The 18,042-nt window shown below is 36.1% G+C and overlaps 1 protein-coding gene across 14 annotated transcripts in view; it reads left to right on the top strand.

Moving 5' to 3' along the window:
• LRRC4C (leucine rich repeat containing 4C) overlaps positions 1–18,042 on the top strand; it is a 510,287-nt gene that overhangs the window by 406,833 nt on the left and 85,412 nt on the right. For 12 of the 14 annotated variants that reach the window (XR_014693267.1, XM_084519873.1, XM_084519869.1 and 9 more), the window contains 2 exons: positions 4,720–4,802; positions 5,881–6,019. The gene's annotated coding sequence lies outside the window, so the exon portion shown is untranslated. Of the gene's footprint in view, positions 1–4,719; positions 4,803–5,880; positions 6,020–8,970; positions 9,267–11,967; positions 13,816–18,042 lie in introns of those variants that run through there. The other 2 variants (XR_014693268.1, XM_084519866.1) reach the window with 2 other exon arrangements.

The raw sequence follows: 18,042 nt of genomic DNA on the forward strand, positions 1-18,042 counted from the left end.
AGGAGTACCTAATTCATTCCTCCCTCACTGTTTTTTTTTTTTTTTTTTTTTTTTTCTTACCAAGTTTTGCTAAAAATAGTTGGATAATAATTCTGAATATAAAGAAAAATTAATCATGGATGATACTGAGTTTACTGAAAGAAATTGATTTGTTAATGAAAATATGAATGCATAAATGCTTTCTAGGATGAATATTTGATATTCATCCTGACCTTCCCATAAGGCCTTTGCCAGCAGCATCATTGTCCTAATTTGTTCTCTTACTATTCTCAAAGTGTTCAGTGAGGTAGGAAATGGTCAGAGTAGGAGGGACATGCTCTGTGCTGTTTAGAACAATCCTAATGAAATTAGAAGGTTTAGTTCGGGTCCCTTAATATCACTGTCTTTTGTATAATGATTAAAATGATAATCTGATGGTTGAATTCCACTTGCATAATTGTATTTTGCCTATTAAAATTGTAAAAGATTGAGCAGAATTTTTTTTTCTTTTTTTTTTTCTTTTCTTGGTATGAATATTCTATGTAGTACTACTGTGAATCATTTACCAGAAGTTATGCTTTACCACAGAGACCACATATCTTTGATCTCTAAAATAATTCCGATGTGGTGATTTTAGACAAACTGTGATGAAAAGTTCTGTATTCATACAACTTACTGCTTGTTTTTGTTGTTATTATCACTTTATAAGAAGTAAACGTAGATTTTTTTTTTTAAATCTTATAATTCTATAATATCTTAAAGGTTGGACTAGATGTTCTTAGAGGTTTTCCAACCTAAATGATTATATGATTACTTACAAATTGATATTATTGATAGGGGGCCATGATTATTAGCTCCTCTGTGAGTTAGTTTCCCAGGAATACTGTGCACCTCAATCATTATTGCTTAAATGTCACTCTAACAAGGAAGAATACAGCATGTTTAATATAATTTCTTTTGTATCCTGTTATCCACAGTATTCTAAAAAGTGAAGCATGAGTGAAGCCTAGATGAGTTTTGTAGGCAATGATACCAGCTGCTAGAAGCAAGAAGGCCTCACACAGTGCTGGTTGCAATGGCACTGCAATAATGCTTCCTGACCTGATAATTATGTTTGAGAACTATTTCTCTGAATTGCTGCTAAATGCTGATTTTTATTTTTATTTTTATTATTCTTTACTCCTAGTTAGAAGATTTTTTTGCTTATTTTAGAGAAACAAAGAAGCCAGCCAACCAACCAATCAAGCAAACAAAAACCTAAACAGAAAATGTGGCTGTATATGGGGAAAAAAGAGGGAGAAGCAGAAAAATTGAAAAAGCTGTCACCGCATTGCAAAAAGGACAGGGGAATGAAAAGTGAATTTGCTTATTGCGATTTAATTTTCTGCAAATACTTGAAGAGGCAAATTTTAATGGAAACAAGACGTATAAAGCTTTGTTCATATACATGTAGGCTAATTTTCAAAGATATGGAAGCTGTTCTTAATTATTTATACATGCAACTTGAAATTTTCTTCTTCAGGAAATTCAGGCTTCCATACGTGTCTAATTGGCTCCTCTTCTTTTTTTGTGTCTGTGTATTTAAAACCGATGCCTGTATCTGACCTCCTTACTTTGATGCCTTATTTCTTTATGTTCTTCTTGGGTGATATTGAATTTTACTCTTACGTTGCTTTTGACCTTGCAGCTTCTGCCATTAACCTTCTTATTCAGCGAAGTGTTGTGCCGACCACTCACTGTTTGCACATTTGACCTGGTAGTTGTTCAGATCACTTTAACTAAGACTAATAGATGTGGTTGAATAATATTAACTGAATACTTTACATACTGAATTCCAACTGCTTCTCAGGAAACCTTACAAATATGTCTTGATTTGTAATTTTGTGGTTGTTGGGATTCAGTTGATGATCCCCTAGCTTGTGCTGCCAGATCATTTCCACAATGAGCAGCAAACTTGTGCCTGGATTGTGACAGAGATTTTTCCTCAAAATGACTTGTGCCTCTGCAATCCCTCTCAGTGCTGTTCAGCATCAATAACATGCGTGCTCTCTGCTGTGCATTATGACAGTCTGACTGATGCACTACGCAATGAATAATAATGTGTCATAACTGCAAGTAGTTAGAGCTTCCTTCTCACTTCTAGCACCTTGCCTAAAAAAATCATCTACTCCTACACTGTTGTGTGACAAAGGGCTGGGGTATATTTATATACTTGCTCTCATTTAAGCAAAGCAAAAATCCTTGCTATTCTAGAGCTCAGAATAGAGGTCTTCATCAGTATGATTGACTTATAAATATCTCATTTAAATGCTTTACAGAATCAAATCCCAAAGATCGGCATGGGTGTAATACAGAACTAGCCCAGAAGCAAACATCAATCGGTTTGTTAAGGAAGGAATGTATAGGATGGTATTTGAAGTTTTCTGCAGCAAGATAGTGGGGTGGTATTTCAGATATTGTCTTAGAAATTCTGGAAGGAAATATGAATCTGCGTGTATATTAATATATTTTCAGTCTGCACAGAACAACCCCAGCTACTATGACAGGCTTTGGTTTTGTTTTATTGACCAGCAGGATTAATGACTGGTTTATAATCCTGCAATACTCAGCCTCCAACCAAATAACAGAGCATACAAACTTTTGGTTTTCTTCTGCTCAAAGGAAGTAATAAATAGAAATGAAGTCTTTTTAAAAAAATAAAAATTGGAATAGCCACCAATATCTTGTTATGATTAAGCTGACACAAATGGTACTGACTACCTGTAAGAAGTTTTTCTTAGTCCTGTAAATTATGTGTGGACTTTACACATTTAGCACGTGTTATTAGGAGACAAATGGTGTTCTTGTTTGAAAAGCTTTCAAAGATGAAGACATACAAGACTTAGGTGATTAATGAACTTAAACTCTGTAAATCTCGAAATGTTCCAATCCATATGTTTATGCATCTGAATACCTCTTTAAAATCTATCCTAGGGGCTTTGTTTGGAGAGTAGATTCAGGCTTGGTGGTGTTTTGATGTTGTTAGGCCTTTATACTTTAGCAAAAGAGTTTATTTTGGTGAATTTCAGCAAGCTCAAGTTCTTATATATAAAGCATCAATTTAAAGGAAACAATAACACTGCCTAGAAACTGGTGGAAAATCTTAGACTAACAAGGTCAAGGACCAGTCTACATTTACCTCTCATTCCATTGTATTCCATTATGGATTTAACAAGCATATGCTGTATAATAAACACAGGCAACAGTATTTTAGAATAAATATATGAGAAAATTCTATTTATTTTAAATCACAGGTGGATGAAAAAAAAATGTTTTATTAAAATATCCATTCTTGCAGTGTTTTGGAATGTAAAACAAACAAAAACTTAACAATGACAATATTTAAGACTTACAATCATTATATATGTATTTGGGTACATACATGTTTATGTAGCCGTATAGATGGCAAAAACAAACCAATCCTTGTTTCTTATATCTGGGGAAGTCATGGAGAAAGGGGAATTCATGGAGAACGTGAATCATCATCTATTACAATGTAATTCTGTCATCTTAATAAGGATTTGAATTCCTAAGGAAATATTAAAGAAAAATATATACATAAAAATAATCACTTTGGAACCAGTTGTTTCTTGATATTTATGTATCTGGTTTTATTTTCCTTTGAATGAAAGAAATAACTGTTGGAGAGAGAGAGAGGAGACAGAATAAGAAAAAATATATAAACAAATAACAAAAATGAATAAAAACAGGCAAAACATGGAATAGTTTGTTCTACAAATTATCAAAATAGGAATACTTCGATATCATCAGTATTTTTGTTTTAAAATCAGTTTTTCTTTAATTATGCTATTTCCAGGGAAAATTTTTAATACAAAATTAAAAAGGCTTTATACCTTTGCTTTTTGGGAGAGTTTGTATTAAATGTTTACTTTGAACCTAAATCTCTCTTCTCTTCTAAATTTCTCCTCTGGAAAAGGAATTCTAGTAAAATATGCTGGAATTCTAGTAAAATATGCTTTATGTTCTTTAGCACCACAGATGCTAATTACTGCTTTTGTGTCTATGCTTTCACATAGAGAACTATCAAATGAGTTTTCCAAAACTCATGATTAATTTCAACTGACTCCTGACTTTGACATTGGAGATTCCATTTTAAAAGAGGTTGGATTAAAAAAAAAAAAAAGATTGCCATGCCTGCTTTTGGTAAAGATGCACTAGAAGTATTTTTAATGAAAACCCCTGTCCCTTGTCCTCTTGAGTTTCACCAAATGTATTTGCACACATTTTTTTCAAACTTTGTAAACTTGTAAACTTTAGCCCATTATTCCAGTATTCTTATTAATCCCCCAATTTATTGTCCTATACTATAGTACTGTAAACTTAGATGCCACTACTACTTCTCAGCTGTTAAATGATAGTTTGTGCATTTTTTTCACCATGTTGAAGATCATTTCCACCTACATTCATAAAGGGGTATAAAGCAGATAAGATTATTAGGAAATGCAGTTTCAGTCTAAACTACTGAAAAAGTATAGAAAAAGAGAAATGGTGGGTGCACACGCAAGTAAAAAGAAAACAATTTTACAGGTTTTAACCAAATTCAGACTCCTATGCATTATTACTTTTTTCTTTTTTTTTTTTCCCTAAAAAAAACAAAACAAAACAAAACAAAACAAAAAAAAAAAACAATCCTATACTCCTGATGTACAACTTTTTAAATTAATGTTTTGTTCCTTGCAGGATTTTTGTCCTCTTCATTACCAGAAATGCCCTTCAGAAGAAGTTCTTCCTTAGATTTTGAAGATCAGATCTGATTCAATAAGGTAGGTTTCAATTTAAAACTCTACCATACCCATTGGGAAAGATGTTTGGAGAGATGATAGGAAAACTGAGTCTTAAGTATCACTGATGGAAAAAATATTAAATATACACTTTAAATAACCAATATTTTTATCATCATTTTCACCAGTCACAACTGACAGGATTTCTTAAAATCTTATGATCATTTCTAACATACAGTCAATAAAGAGTGAGAAATATTCTTGACCACAACTTTCTTTTAGAATTTCTTAGACTCTTGCTCTAAGGGAAGCAAAGATGTGTATGTATTAAATCTGTTTCCTCTTATTGTCTCCAAAACGTATTCCCTTGTAACTTTTCCATGGCTTAAGTGCAAATTCATTCTTTCCCTTATTTTGCTTTATGAAATAAATATTCTGGAACCACTTACTATATATTCTCTACAGAAGTAATACTTCAGTGGACTAGTTAGACCATTGGATTGTTCTAGAGTGGTAGTAGCCTAGTAAACTCTAAAAGAGTGTAAAGAGGCTCATTATTGTTTTATAGTTTTTAATCTACTTCTTTAAGATGACACTGGAAGAGGATTAGATAATTGAGGCTTTGTATGTTCTTTAAACATTTTACATTTTTCATGGGAATTAATATGAATAGCAGGGAGAGATAAAGACTGGATGAGAAAATCCAGAAAGCTCAAGATGAAAGTTGGTCTTATTCCATATTTCACAGCACTTATAAGTATAAATATGGTGAAATCTGCCTTTATTCATTGATAGGTCCTAAATTGTTTTCTCACTTTTTCATCAATCTGAGTCAATGTCTATCAAAGTACATTCATATCATACCACATTTGTAGATCTTAAATTATTTAATTAAATTATTTTATATCAAGTATAGATTTCTAGGGTACTGAAGAAAATGATAAGTGTGTGTTTGTTTATTTCCCCCTGATACTTCATTTTTTTCCTACTTGTTTGCATCATATGTTGGTAAGGTGTCACATACGCACTCCAGCTGTGACATTGTACACTCTCCCTAGTCCTCTTAATAATGAGTCCGTGCTGTTTAACATGTTCATAAAATATTTTTTCCATTTTACAGGTCGGGTAAGAGGCATACAGAGAAATCAAATAATCTATCCTGAGAGCATGCAAGCACTCTAGGAATAAAATCCCAGTGAACACTGGCTATAACTCTTTTGATGTCCTCATCAGTGGCCATAGTCCTCCAAGGATTGATGGTAAGAAAATAGGTTATTATATACACTATAATTTACACAGTAGTTATGTGGAAAATAGAATATATAAAAAATACAGTTAAGTGGAACTTATGATGTGTGTGTATATGTACATGTATATGTATGTGTGTGTATATATATGTGATATATACATGTATATGATGTCTGATGTATAAAATTTGTATTTAGATAGACATTTAGTTGGAAGTTATTTAGAAAGTTGTAAGTATCTGAAAACAGAAAAACAGATGTTGAAAAGGAAAGTTGTCTTCTTAACTACTGTAATTTCTAATAAGTTGTGTTTTTTTTTGTTGTTGTTGTTTTTTGTTGGTTTTTTTTTGGCTGTGATGTCTGTCAATAATGTGTCTTTGCATATACCGTTTCTTCTACTCCCCACTTTATTGAAAGGCATAACTTTATCTGGGATCTTGAAAGGTTAAAGCAAGCCATTATCCCTTTTTTTTTTTTTTTCAATGAAAATTTAGAAATCTGTTATGTTACTTTTTTCTTGGCTCAGAGTTCTTTTCTGAAGGGCTTTTCCACAAACCTAAATTTCACTTTGAATGTATAGACATGAGGATGAGGCAGAGCAATATTGCTGCTAGGTTGTTTCTCGTTGAAGCTATGAAGCATATGTAGTTGAGATTTTATTTTCAATAAATGAAAATTTTGTTTTCCAGTCACAATTCCACAGTGGAAGAAATTAAGATGTCCAATATATTCATCTCTATGTCAGAGTATCATAGTCTTGCTATTTATAATTCACTGAAGAAAAAAATTGGTGTCACACAGTAAAGATATTATTTCCAATGTGATGCATCATTCATGTCGAACTCTAGTTGTCTATATTCTTAAATTTTGCTTTCTTAAAAAATCCAATTTAAAACTAACAGTAAGATATCTGTCCTTCTCCATTCTGTTGACATTCTCACAACCAAAATGCATTAGATGGGGTGTGAAAATAAAATGAACAACATTTCTCAATTGTCATTTACACCCATTAATCCAGACAGACTCCATTGAAATCTAACAAATTATTCTTCCATGTGGAGCGAATTTCAGCAGTTTAATGTCAGTGGCACTCTGTCCTGGAGAGGAGAGAATTTGTCTAGGATTAAATTCTGACTTAAACTAGTTCTATAGGGATGACATGATTTGAGCCACCTTTTCACGACTGTTTTAGAGGGAACAGTGTTTCCTAATGTTCAGACAAATCCTGTGTTTCAGTTTGTGCCTGTTGCCTCTTCTCTTATGTACCACTGAAAAGAGTCTGTCCTGTTGATGAGATTCCCCTTGAGCCTTCTCTTATCCAGATCTCTCAGCCTTTCCTCATAGAAGACATGCTATTGTCTCTCTTGGGGCAGCCCAAAGCTGGACACAATACTCTAGGTATGGCTTCAGCACTGTTGAGTAGAGGGAAAGAACACTTCCCTTGACTTGCTGGCAGCACTTTGCCTAAAACAGCCTAGTTTTCTTTTCAGCAAGAGCACACTGCTGACTCATGCTCAACTTCGTGAATTGGTTGTTTCTGCCGTAATGGAAGCACTGACAATACTGGATTCAAATCCATAAAATGGAAAGTCTAGAAAGTCAGTGTTGAAGCAAGTTGCTGTTCAGTTATGGATTGTTAACATCAAAGATATTCCTAACTTTACTTTTTAATAGGACAAATTGTAGAACCATTCTAAACTTGTTCTGATAACCCAACTGGACAATGAACATAAAAAAATCTGAGAATGTAGTTCCTTTCAAATGTAAACAACAAAAAATGACATTCAGCTTCATTTTTAACAAAAATTATAGGTACTATGATATTACAGAAAGATGGGTTTATTAAACAGCACTTGAACTTCCTACGTGCTGTGCTTTTACCCAGATCTTCCTAAAAGGATAAACTTGTCTTTGACTTCTCCTAAAGATATGTGACCAAGTAGAAATTACCTATAAATTAAGACTGAAAACTGGAACAGTAAACATTAGAACAAAAATATGTCTAATAAATGAGGAAGCATTATAGTCAGTTGCTAATTTTGATGGTTATGCACCTGATGTTATTTTCTTATACTAAAAGAATTGAACAGTCATCAGTGACATCACATACACATAAAAACACGTACCATGAGTTTCAGTTACGTTAGAGAAGTCAATCACCCAGTGACATTATTTCTGATACATATTTTATATAGTCTGAGATTTTTAGCATCTCTTCAATCCCTAAATTAATTATTGAGCTAGATCCCTGCAAACAAAAGTAAGTTTGTCAGCATTTTATGTTCTCCTTTGAAAGCAGTAAGCTATGAGAAGATGCAAATACTGTCTCCACATGCAAGCAGTTTCTTGTCAGCAATGTAAAATAAATAGAAAGAATAATATGTTCCATAGCTTCATTTATGATTTCTTAATATTTAAGAGGAAGGCAGGGCTGTCATTGGCTTAGAACAACTTTGAACCTGCTTTTCACTTAAACAAAATTTTCTGGTTTTACTCTTTTTCACATAAACAATGATCTGATTTTACTCTTTCACATAAACAAAATGGTCTGGCTTTACTCTTTCCTTACAATTAGTATCTTCTTATTCCATTTAAAGATTTATCTTCTCCTTTTTATGTACAGGTTAGAATTTGCTTTTCGTAGGCTTTAGTCATGTTTCTCCTTCACCAAATCACTGACAATTCTGTCTGGTCTTTTTCATTAGTCTCTTCCAGTGCTAATCACAGACAGAAGTTCAGTTCTTTAACTTTCATCACTTGTCAATACGGAATTGTTATGACAGCTGTTTGTTGTCCATGTTTATTGTGTGAATATTTTCCAGTAGATAGATTTGAGATTTATTTTCACCATCATACACAGGATCAGGCAAGCTTGCCCCATTTGCCGGAAAAAAATGAAGTTCCATGGCCAGTCTGTGTTTAGTTTTTTTCATAATTCATTCTTTTGACTCATGATGATCCAGAAAAAGAACCAGGATCTAGTGACCTCCACTGTGTGGTTGGGATTTTGTATCATAATGACCAGGACAGCTCGCAGGGGGAAGACCAGCTAACAGCCACTCTTAACACTCGCCTTCCATTGGAGTGTGCCCAGTGGTGGGGCACACGTGTTGGATGGATCTGTGAACTGATATGATGTTTTTCTTTCCCAGAAATTCTGCAAACTAAAAGATTGAAGGCAATGTACAAATAATACACTTGAAGGCAAGAACATTCGGTGTAGTACGTTAGAAAGTCACACACAAACATTTCTGTCCAGCCTTTCATTCCAGCCTCTTAACAGTGATACCCTTTTAACATTTGATTAGTGATCAAATGTTGTTGACTTATTGTGATAATGTTTAAATATTTGTTTTAAATAGATTTGACACATAGGTGGCACTCATGCTTGACAAACAGATAATACAATTATATTTTGGATTTTGTTTGGTAAAATAACATTTAGCTTTTCATAGACCATGCAGTGTCATCTCATAAATATTGCAAATTAGATTGCTTTAAAATTATGTTCTGAGAAGCTAATCACTCTATTTTCTGTGTTTATTAGGTGATAAAGCATAATTGGTATATTTAAAATAATAAACTTTGAGAGAAGATTGTATCATAGCCTACAGCATGTTACAGTCTTGATGCTAATTTTGTGTCATGTTAATGTCAGTAAATATATTATCTTCATATATGTATATGTACAGCTATTTAAGTACTGGCATATGTTAGAAATTGTATTTTGATGCCATTTGAATGACATAAAAATGCAGAATGGGCAAATTTCTGGCAGAAGTAAAATATTTTGTAGGATTTTTGTGGATACAGTAGTTTGCATCCACAGAGATAGTGTAGCTGTTGCAAGTGCTTGTGTCTTGAATTCCGATTAGATCCCCAAAAGCTGTATGTCTTCTGGTTTTGATGCTCATATATTTGTTTAATTCAGTTATAGAAACCTTCAGTTTTACTCAGAAGTTCCTTAATATTAGCAGTAAATAAAGTGTTCAGGCACTTTTTAAAGAAACAGTGGAGCAAAAATATTAGGCTGTGATTTGTTTTTTTGTTTGTTTGTTTTGTTTTGTTTTGTTTTATCTTTCTGGGAAAAGGAAACAACTTTGGTGTTTGTTTTATTTTATATTTATTTATTTATTTATTTATTTTCCAGATTTAAAGTAGTAAAAAGAAAAAGAGTCATAAAAAGTTTGTAGGCCCAAAATACACCAGCAGCATCAATGAATCAGACAGGAACAAAATAAGCTCACCAGCTGAGAAAAAGATTGTTACTTGTCAGCAACTTCATCTCATATCACACTCACAGCCTTCTCCAAATTTCTGAAGTCTTTTTTTAGTGTTCTTGACAGACCATTATGTTTGGGTTATTCATTATTACTATACAGCTAGTCTTTCACCCATGATAGGGAATTTGTGTTTGCCATTGATTTCAGTAAGACCAGATGCTAAATGGTCTAACAGTGATTAAGGACCTGGTTCCAATTCCATAACTTATATCTCAAGGAACTTTTTCACCAAAAAACCCACTGAGTCAGTAGAATAAATCTGAAAGTCAATGTTAATGATTCACTAAGTGTTATTTGACTGAATTCAACTAGTTTATGGATTTTATAATTCCACAAAAACTTTATAATATGACATTAAACTTAAAATTTAATTTTGTTTTATTTTCATGTATGCCAGTTTCACACCAAAGATTGAAGACTGAGTAAGGATACCAAACATAATTCAATAATTTGAGAGACAATTCAAAGAACTAGCTATATTATTGTATGCATTGAATAACTCATAATTTCTGCTTAATATATAAAGTTTGCTATAATTACCATGAAAACTCCTGACTAGTTCTTTTTTTGGGGTTGTGTGGAGGAGTTAGATCTATAAATAATTTCTTTCTGATTTTGAGAGAGAGAGAAATGCCGGCACATACATCATCCATATTCTGTTTCTTTTGATCCTGCAGAGGGTAGCATGTCTAACTTTATACATGCCAAGTTTTCTGTAAAATTTCTTTTTCTTTTGAATTTAGGTCCCAGGGAAGAAAAAAAAATTATATATATATAAATATATATATATATAAATATATATATATATAAGTAGTATATATTTATATATATATATAAAAGTAGTATAAGTAAATTTGACATACCTTGGTAAGTGCATAACAAATGTGCTAGTACCTTGCAAACCCAAATCTGTGACTCAGTTTATCAAAAATCTTGGTTGGAAGTCATACTAATCAATGTATGTGAGCCTAGATGTTGTACCATTGTGTTCCTGCCACTTAACAACTAACTGGAGCTGTCACTTAAACCCACTAAAACACTGAGGCACTTCATAGGGTTTTTGGCCTAGAACATCTGCCCAAATGGAGTTTTAGGTACATATATACAGGTTTTAAACACACATTTATTTCTGTAATAAGAAAACTGATTGTCTCTCCATAGAAATGATTTCCACTGTTACTTTTTATGCAAAGATAACTTTATACCTCATTTCTTTTTACTGTCATTCCTCTGCCTCTGTGGCTAGGCGGTACATGTGAATAGTGGTTAATCTCTACTTCTTTTGCAAAGATAACTATACTTTTTTTCATTTTACTGCCACTCCCTCTGCTTCAGTGGCTAGGCTGGTACCTGTGCATACTGCTTGATCTGTCAGAATCAAGCAGGCTTTTAAGAAAATGACTTTTGTCATTTCATTCCTTAAGATGATTCCTTGTTTTTCAATTACTGCTTTCTGACTTGAAGGTTTCTTAAGGTAACTTGGAGTTTGTTCCCAGACTGTCAACCAGGTGGCAGCAGTGCCACGTCAGAGCAGCTCCAATACCCTTTCCCTGACATCAAGTGTTAATGCAATTGACCAATCAGTGCTAAGATGATGGGAGGTAATTGGGTAATTGTATTTTACTGATCACAAGCAGAGAAAAGGGGGGGGAGGGTGGGAAGGGGGGAGCGAGAGAAACGGAGCGAGAACGGAAGGGGAGAAGGAGGAGTGTAGCCAGAAAGATTGGCTTCGGGACATTTGCAAATCCTAGGGTGCCACTGAAAGGTGGTGAGTAAGAGAAAGCTAGGGCGACAGAAAAGCGGAGCTACTCCCGGCAGCAACAACAGCAGCTGTCTGGAACTGGATATATACATAGATGCGTACGTCCATGCACACACAGGAAGAATTCAAGCTGGGAGGGAGAAAAGGTTTCGGCTGTGCAAAGGGCTATGCGTTTCAGGGATGAAACTAAAAACTGAAAGAATTGGCCGCGCTCCTGGGAATGTATCGTCTTGGAAGGGAGGGAGACAGGAAGGAAGAAAGAAAAGGGGGAAGATAACTGGCATGTGGAAGACGATGGGAGTCTAACTCACTGCTGTGCAGAAGGGAAATCCAACTTGTAGATCTGAAATACACCAGATAGAGATTGCAAATGCAATCGGAGCTGCATTGAAACAGAGAAAGGGAGGAAAAGGGAGGTAGAGGCTGCAGAGATTTTATCCTTCTCCCTCTCTCTTTCCTTCTGTCTCAAAGAAGATATAGAAGTTTATCCGTCTTGGTGCTGCTGGATCTTTATAGCTGCTGGACAAAAGATGGAGAGGAAGCTGAAATGAAAAGCAAAGGGAAGCCGGTCCTTGTGAAACTCACAGCTAAGAGGACAAATCACGCCTCCCCAGGCTTCTTTTGTGCCCCATCGGGGGAGTTTTAACATCAGAAAGATTTTGAGAAGTGTGGGGGGCAAAGGGGAGAGTGGGCGTTAAAAACACCCGTCCTGAGTGTTTAAAATATAACAAGGGGATGGATTTATTCTTGACAGCTGGTGGGAACCTTGAATTTTTCTCTACTCCCTCCCTCCGTCATTCCATTTAATGTGAGATTATGAAAATGCAGAGGAGTTGGAGGGAAGGCAAAAGGATATAACGTGGAGTTTAAAGCAAGGAGAGGGTGCTGATGCTGTGGATTGCTGGCTTCTTGCTGAAATCAAAAATCCAATTGCGCACTGGGTTGTGATTGGAAATCTAATCAGATCTTTGGAGAGGGGGGAGAGAGACACTAAAAGTTTATTATTTTGACATACACAAATAAAAACCTAAATGCATAAGGAGATTCTTTTTTAAAGGAGTGTGGGAGATAGGGAAAAAGAAGAATGGGAATCCCTGTTCTAATGTGGAGACACACGGATTGGATAACTGATAGTGCAGCAAAGAAGGGGGAAGAAGAAAATTGCCTGGCAAGACCTGGATCTTAACAGTCACAACAAAATTGCATTAAAAGAATACAGATGGAGGGCTGCTCAAAAAGAAATGTAGCTCTTTCTGCTCTCCAGAGAAAAAACAACTAGTAAGCAATGGAGAGCAGGGAAGCCAGAGAGGCAGAAAACCTCACAAAAAGGAAAGTAGGCAAAGGATCCACAGTGGAATGAAAAGTTTCATAAAGGAGAAGGACCATTTATCCTCTACAAGATTTTTTTTTTTTTCCCCTGTTATTCTTAAACCCCTCTTTGCTGGTGAAGGGAAGCATCAACATTACCACTACAGCAATTTTAAGCAGGAAAGTTGAACACAACAGAAAAAAATAAAGGACAGAGAAGAGGAAAGCAAAATTGCCGGAGGGGAAGAGTTCAGCAGTGTTGGGTTGGATTGGCACCTGTATGGACTGAAATTGCCGGGAAATTGCAGTTGGATATCTTTTATTTTTTTTTTTTTTTTTTTTTTTTTTTTAATTTGGTTTGGTTGCTGAAATGAAATAGTTTTCTTAACCCCCCTCCCCCACCCTGTTTTTTTGTAACCACTCGGATTTCCAGCTGGATAGTCTTTGAGGATATAGTAAGTACACTTTTTATTTTATTATATCTTGGGAAAGAAAATGTGCCCCATTGCTTCTCTTCTTTTTCGTTATGCCTCTTTCCTTGGTCTGTTCCCCCACCTGAATAAAGAATGTGATTTAATTTTGATAACGGCAAGAGTGGGAAGGGGGTTTCATCGGGAAGAGAGAAGGAGAAGAATGAGGACAGAACTGAAATCTCACAGTAGCTCAAATGTTCCTGTTAGTAAAACTCCAGCCTTGGTAAGATGTTGCAGATGCCTGCCTGTGTGGTTTTATGGCATTTGTAAATGTTCACTAGCAAAGGAATCTTTTGAAAAAAACCCTGCAGTGAGTGATGGGTGCTGCCTGATTGCCCAATCTGTAAAATCCAGATGCAACTTACACAGAATTGAATGTACAGGGAAGGTTTATTTACCTATTTTTTTTAATTTTTATTTTTAATTTTGTAAGTGTTTAGAATAGGTTATGATTTCACTGCTGGCATCCAGTCTGACATTGCAGATCAACATGGTGTATTAACAGGAAAATTTTATAATCGAGCAAGGAAATGAAGGATGGCTTTTGGTGGGAGTGGGGTTGTGTAGGGCAATGGGTGATAGGTTTTGAGGAGGCAGCTCTGAGAGAAATGGAATGTTTTACGCTCTGAGAACAAATAGTAGCAGGCAGAGAGAGGGCATTCTTCTGTTGAAGGGGAGTTTAGAGAACTGCTGTGCTAGCCACTCATGCCCTCCAGATCTCCTAGGAAATTTGTGATTTTGTGATGAATCCTCCAGGCTCCCCTAGGACTTTGATGGCAGTGGAAGGAGATTTACTGAGACTGACAGCCAGTGAGAGGATGCTGTCGTGTCTGGAGCTTTTTGTTATTATGTTGATAATGAAAATAATAAAAAGTGGCTTGTAGATGGTGGGGTTCACAAATTAGTAATGATGTGTAAGAGACCAGTAAATGTCTCTCCCTTCCTGGAAAAGTGGGAGTGTGAAATAAAGGCAGAATAATGTGATATTTAAAATAGAGGTTCTTGTTTTCATGTGGGGAAGCATGCCACCTCCATCCCCTTGTATGGCATGGATGCTTATCTTGTATATAGGGAGTTTTCTTCCTTTTACCCTTCTCATTTCCCTTACCTCTATGCTTCTCAACCTTGGCCTGCATATGGAGGGGATCCAGCTGAAAGTACTAGGCCACAATTGGGGTAGAAAGAGAGAGAAAAACTCATAGTTAAATGAACCACTGATCAGATACGGATAATTTTTAGTAGACAAGGTGCAGAGCTAGCTTTGCCAGTCATTTTACTTTTCTCTAGCTGGAATATTCTGGAGGAGGGGAAAGAAGGCAGGAATGGGGGAGATGTTGGTTGAGCCAGATCTTGATTTTGCCATTTTTTTTTTCTGGCAATGTTGCCCTCTTCACAAGCTTCCTGTGTGAATCAACACAAACAAGAGCTCCAACTTCCCTGGATAAATACATAAATAAATATTAACTTTTTTTTTTCTTTTTTTCTTTTTTTTTTTTCTTTCTACATTTCATACACATCACCACTTCATGTTACTTCATGTAAATGTCCTGAATCTTTTGGCATAACGGAAGTGAGACCTTCTGCTTCTCAAATGTGTCCCATGTGCTTCTGTTTGGAGGTCATGCCTCTTAAGCCTTTTCTACTTGTAAAGGATTAAGATTTAGGGTCCAGTTCTGCTCCTAAGGAAATCTCTGGGAGTTTTTGTTTGGCCACGTGTTTGAATCAGACCCTTTGTGCTGTTGTGTGTAGAAAAAGAAGGAAGCAGGCACAGCAAAAGTTGTTCCTCCCATTTCCAATTACTGCCATCCTTCTCAGTATAGCTAAATCAGTTTAGTATGAAGTGCTTAAGCCTCATTTATTTCTCTGGGCACGTGTTTTCTGGTGGGACACTAAATGGGTAATAAGTTTGTCAGCATCTGAAAGTATGCGCAAAACTCTGTTCTCCATTCCTTCATGTATCATTATAAGCCTGTGCCTTATTGTGGACTACACTTACATCAGCAGTTGCAGTAATAGAGCAGCTAAATTTATGTTAAGCTGCTGCTCAGTAATTACTGAAGGAAAAAGAAGCTGGCTAAGGAAAAGGCATCTCCAAGCTTTTCCCTGGATTGCTGTCAAGTGAATACATAAACAGAAAATCTGATAGAGCAACTCTGTTTTTTTTGACAATAGAAACCACCATAGGTTCCTCATTCATTTTGTACAATAACTAGCAGGAGGATTTTCTTGATGTGATAAGGAAGCACTGAGAAAATTTAGCCACCAGTATGGGCTGAAATAGGCAAACCATGTCAACATTAAAAAGCTAGGGATGCGCGTCTGCTTCTAAAGAGGCAACAGTTTCACACTTCAGTGAATCATTCATTTAATACAGTAGCCAAAAGACACATGGAACAACCCAGAGTTTAACTCGTTCTGTCTCATAATGGGAATGAGTATAGCATTTCTAAGCATTTGTGTTGGGGCTTATCCAGAGCCCAAAGGGCTGGTCATAAAACACATTGCCGAAAGTGTCAATAGAAACATCCAGCTAAATGAGGAGCATCAAATCTCCTCAAGCAGAGGCAAGAACTGGTTGTCTCTGCTACTTCCTTTGCATGTTCCTGAGTAAAGGTGTATCATTCAGCAGCTTGTGCTGATCCTACAGGCTATCTCCTCTCCAAAACATGGACTATCCTTTCACACACTGGTCTGTAAAGGTGGTGCTGTACCATTATGTGTATATTTAGGCACCAAATGCTTGTACAGAAGGAAAGAGACAGCTGTTCTAGAGAACCCTGCTCCATTTGCTGTAGTTTTTCTCCAGAAGGTCAGAGATCATGGATCTCAAACTTAAAGTTTTCTTGGCAACTGGAGGTTAGTACTGCAAAGGGGTAGCTGGTCCATGGTTTTTCACAGGTAGGGAATGATTTTCAATTACCGAGAATAGGAACATGCTCAGTTTGCTGGAGCAGCAATTTTTCTATCACATTAGCTCTCAGCCTGATAGCACTGAGTGAAAAATAAACTTTCAAACTGGGCAAAACCCAAGAAAGAATGCTGTAGGTATGAACCAATACAAGCAATTGTATGGGACTGGAGGAAAAGAAAGGGATTTCCAAGATGTTGCCATAGCTTCCTGCATACAGACACCAAAATGATTTGTCTGCGACCTTAAAAGCTGGATCCCATTCCACACAAAGATTCTAGCTGTGACAATATAAGACAGGAAGATTTTTCGCAGTACTCAAGACAGGCATTTAGCATGTTTGGTGAAAAATTGCAAGACAAAATATCCAAGAATGAAGTGTCAGTGTATTCGCTAAAGGAGTGCACTGTGCACAGCAGCAGTGTGTGAGAGCCTCCATCTCAGCTGTGCCACTATGCCTTCACTTTAGCTTGCAGAGATCTCTTTCATTTTGACTGCAAATAGTGAGGGAATGAGGAGAGAGAAGTGGGTGTTACTGCCGCTTGCAGTCTGGGAGGGAAATGACTGAAGAAACACAATTAGCACCCACTAAATTATTTCTGAGGTAGTCAAGCTGGCTGGACTTTGAGCTACTATTAGCAGGGGCCTTCCTCCTGCATTTCCATCTGTTCCTTTGCCAGCTGCCCTATGAAAATCATAATGAAAAATAAGTCTCCTTCAGTTATAAAGTGCTGCCCCTCCAGGACAACCCAGATAATAAGAATTTAGTAATAGCAGCAGTCATGGGGACCCAGAAGGTAGCCTTGCAGCACTCTCCAGTTCCAGAGTGTGGGTAAGGAGCTGATCCTGCCTCCGCTTCCGGTAATCGCGTCCTGTAACAGCAGAAGACATGGGGGTTGTACTCGTAACATTTTGGAGTGGTTTATTTAATGGTGCTATTTAAAAAATAAAGGTACCTGTTACTCAGCTTTTCTATCACAGCTGTTTCGTCTCTTGTGGGATAGAAATAGGGAACCAAGAGGGGCAATGGGTGTGCTAGTGGTGTGTTTTAATTGTAATGCACAAGCTGCAATACGTGGAAATGAATTAAAGCCTAGTTCCTGGTATGGGGCATGGATTTTTTGTTGTCTGCTAGAGGAAAAGGCAAAAATCAGAAGCTTGCCCATGCACACAATAAAAGAGAATCAGGATCTACATTTGGTATCCAAGGAAGCGAGAGCAGAATCCTGCAGGGCTTTCTGTTCATTGTTTAAATGTTGCCATAGCAATATCTCAGGGCACAAGTTACATGTTTTCCACTT

The sequence above is a fragment of the Aythya ferina genome (assembly GCF_964211825.1).
Source record: "Aythya ferina genome assembly, chromosome: 5".
In the NCBI taxonomy this organism is placed as follows: Eukaryota; Metazoa; Chordata; class Aves; order Anseriformes; family Anatidae; genus Aythya; species Aythya ferina.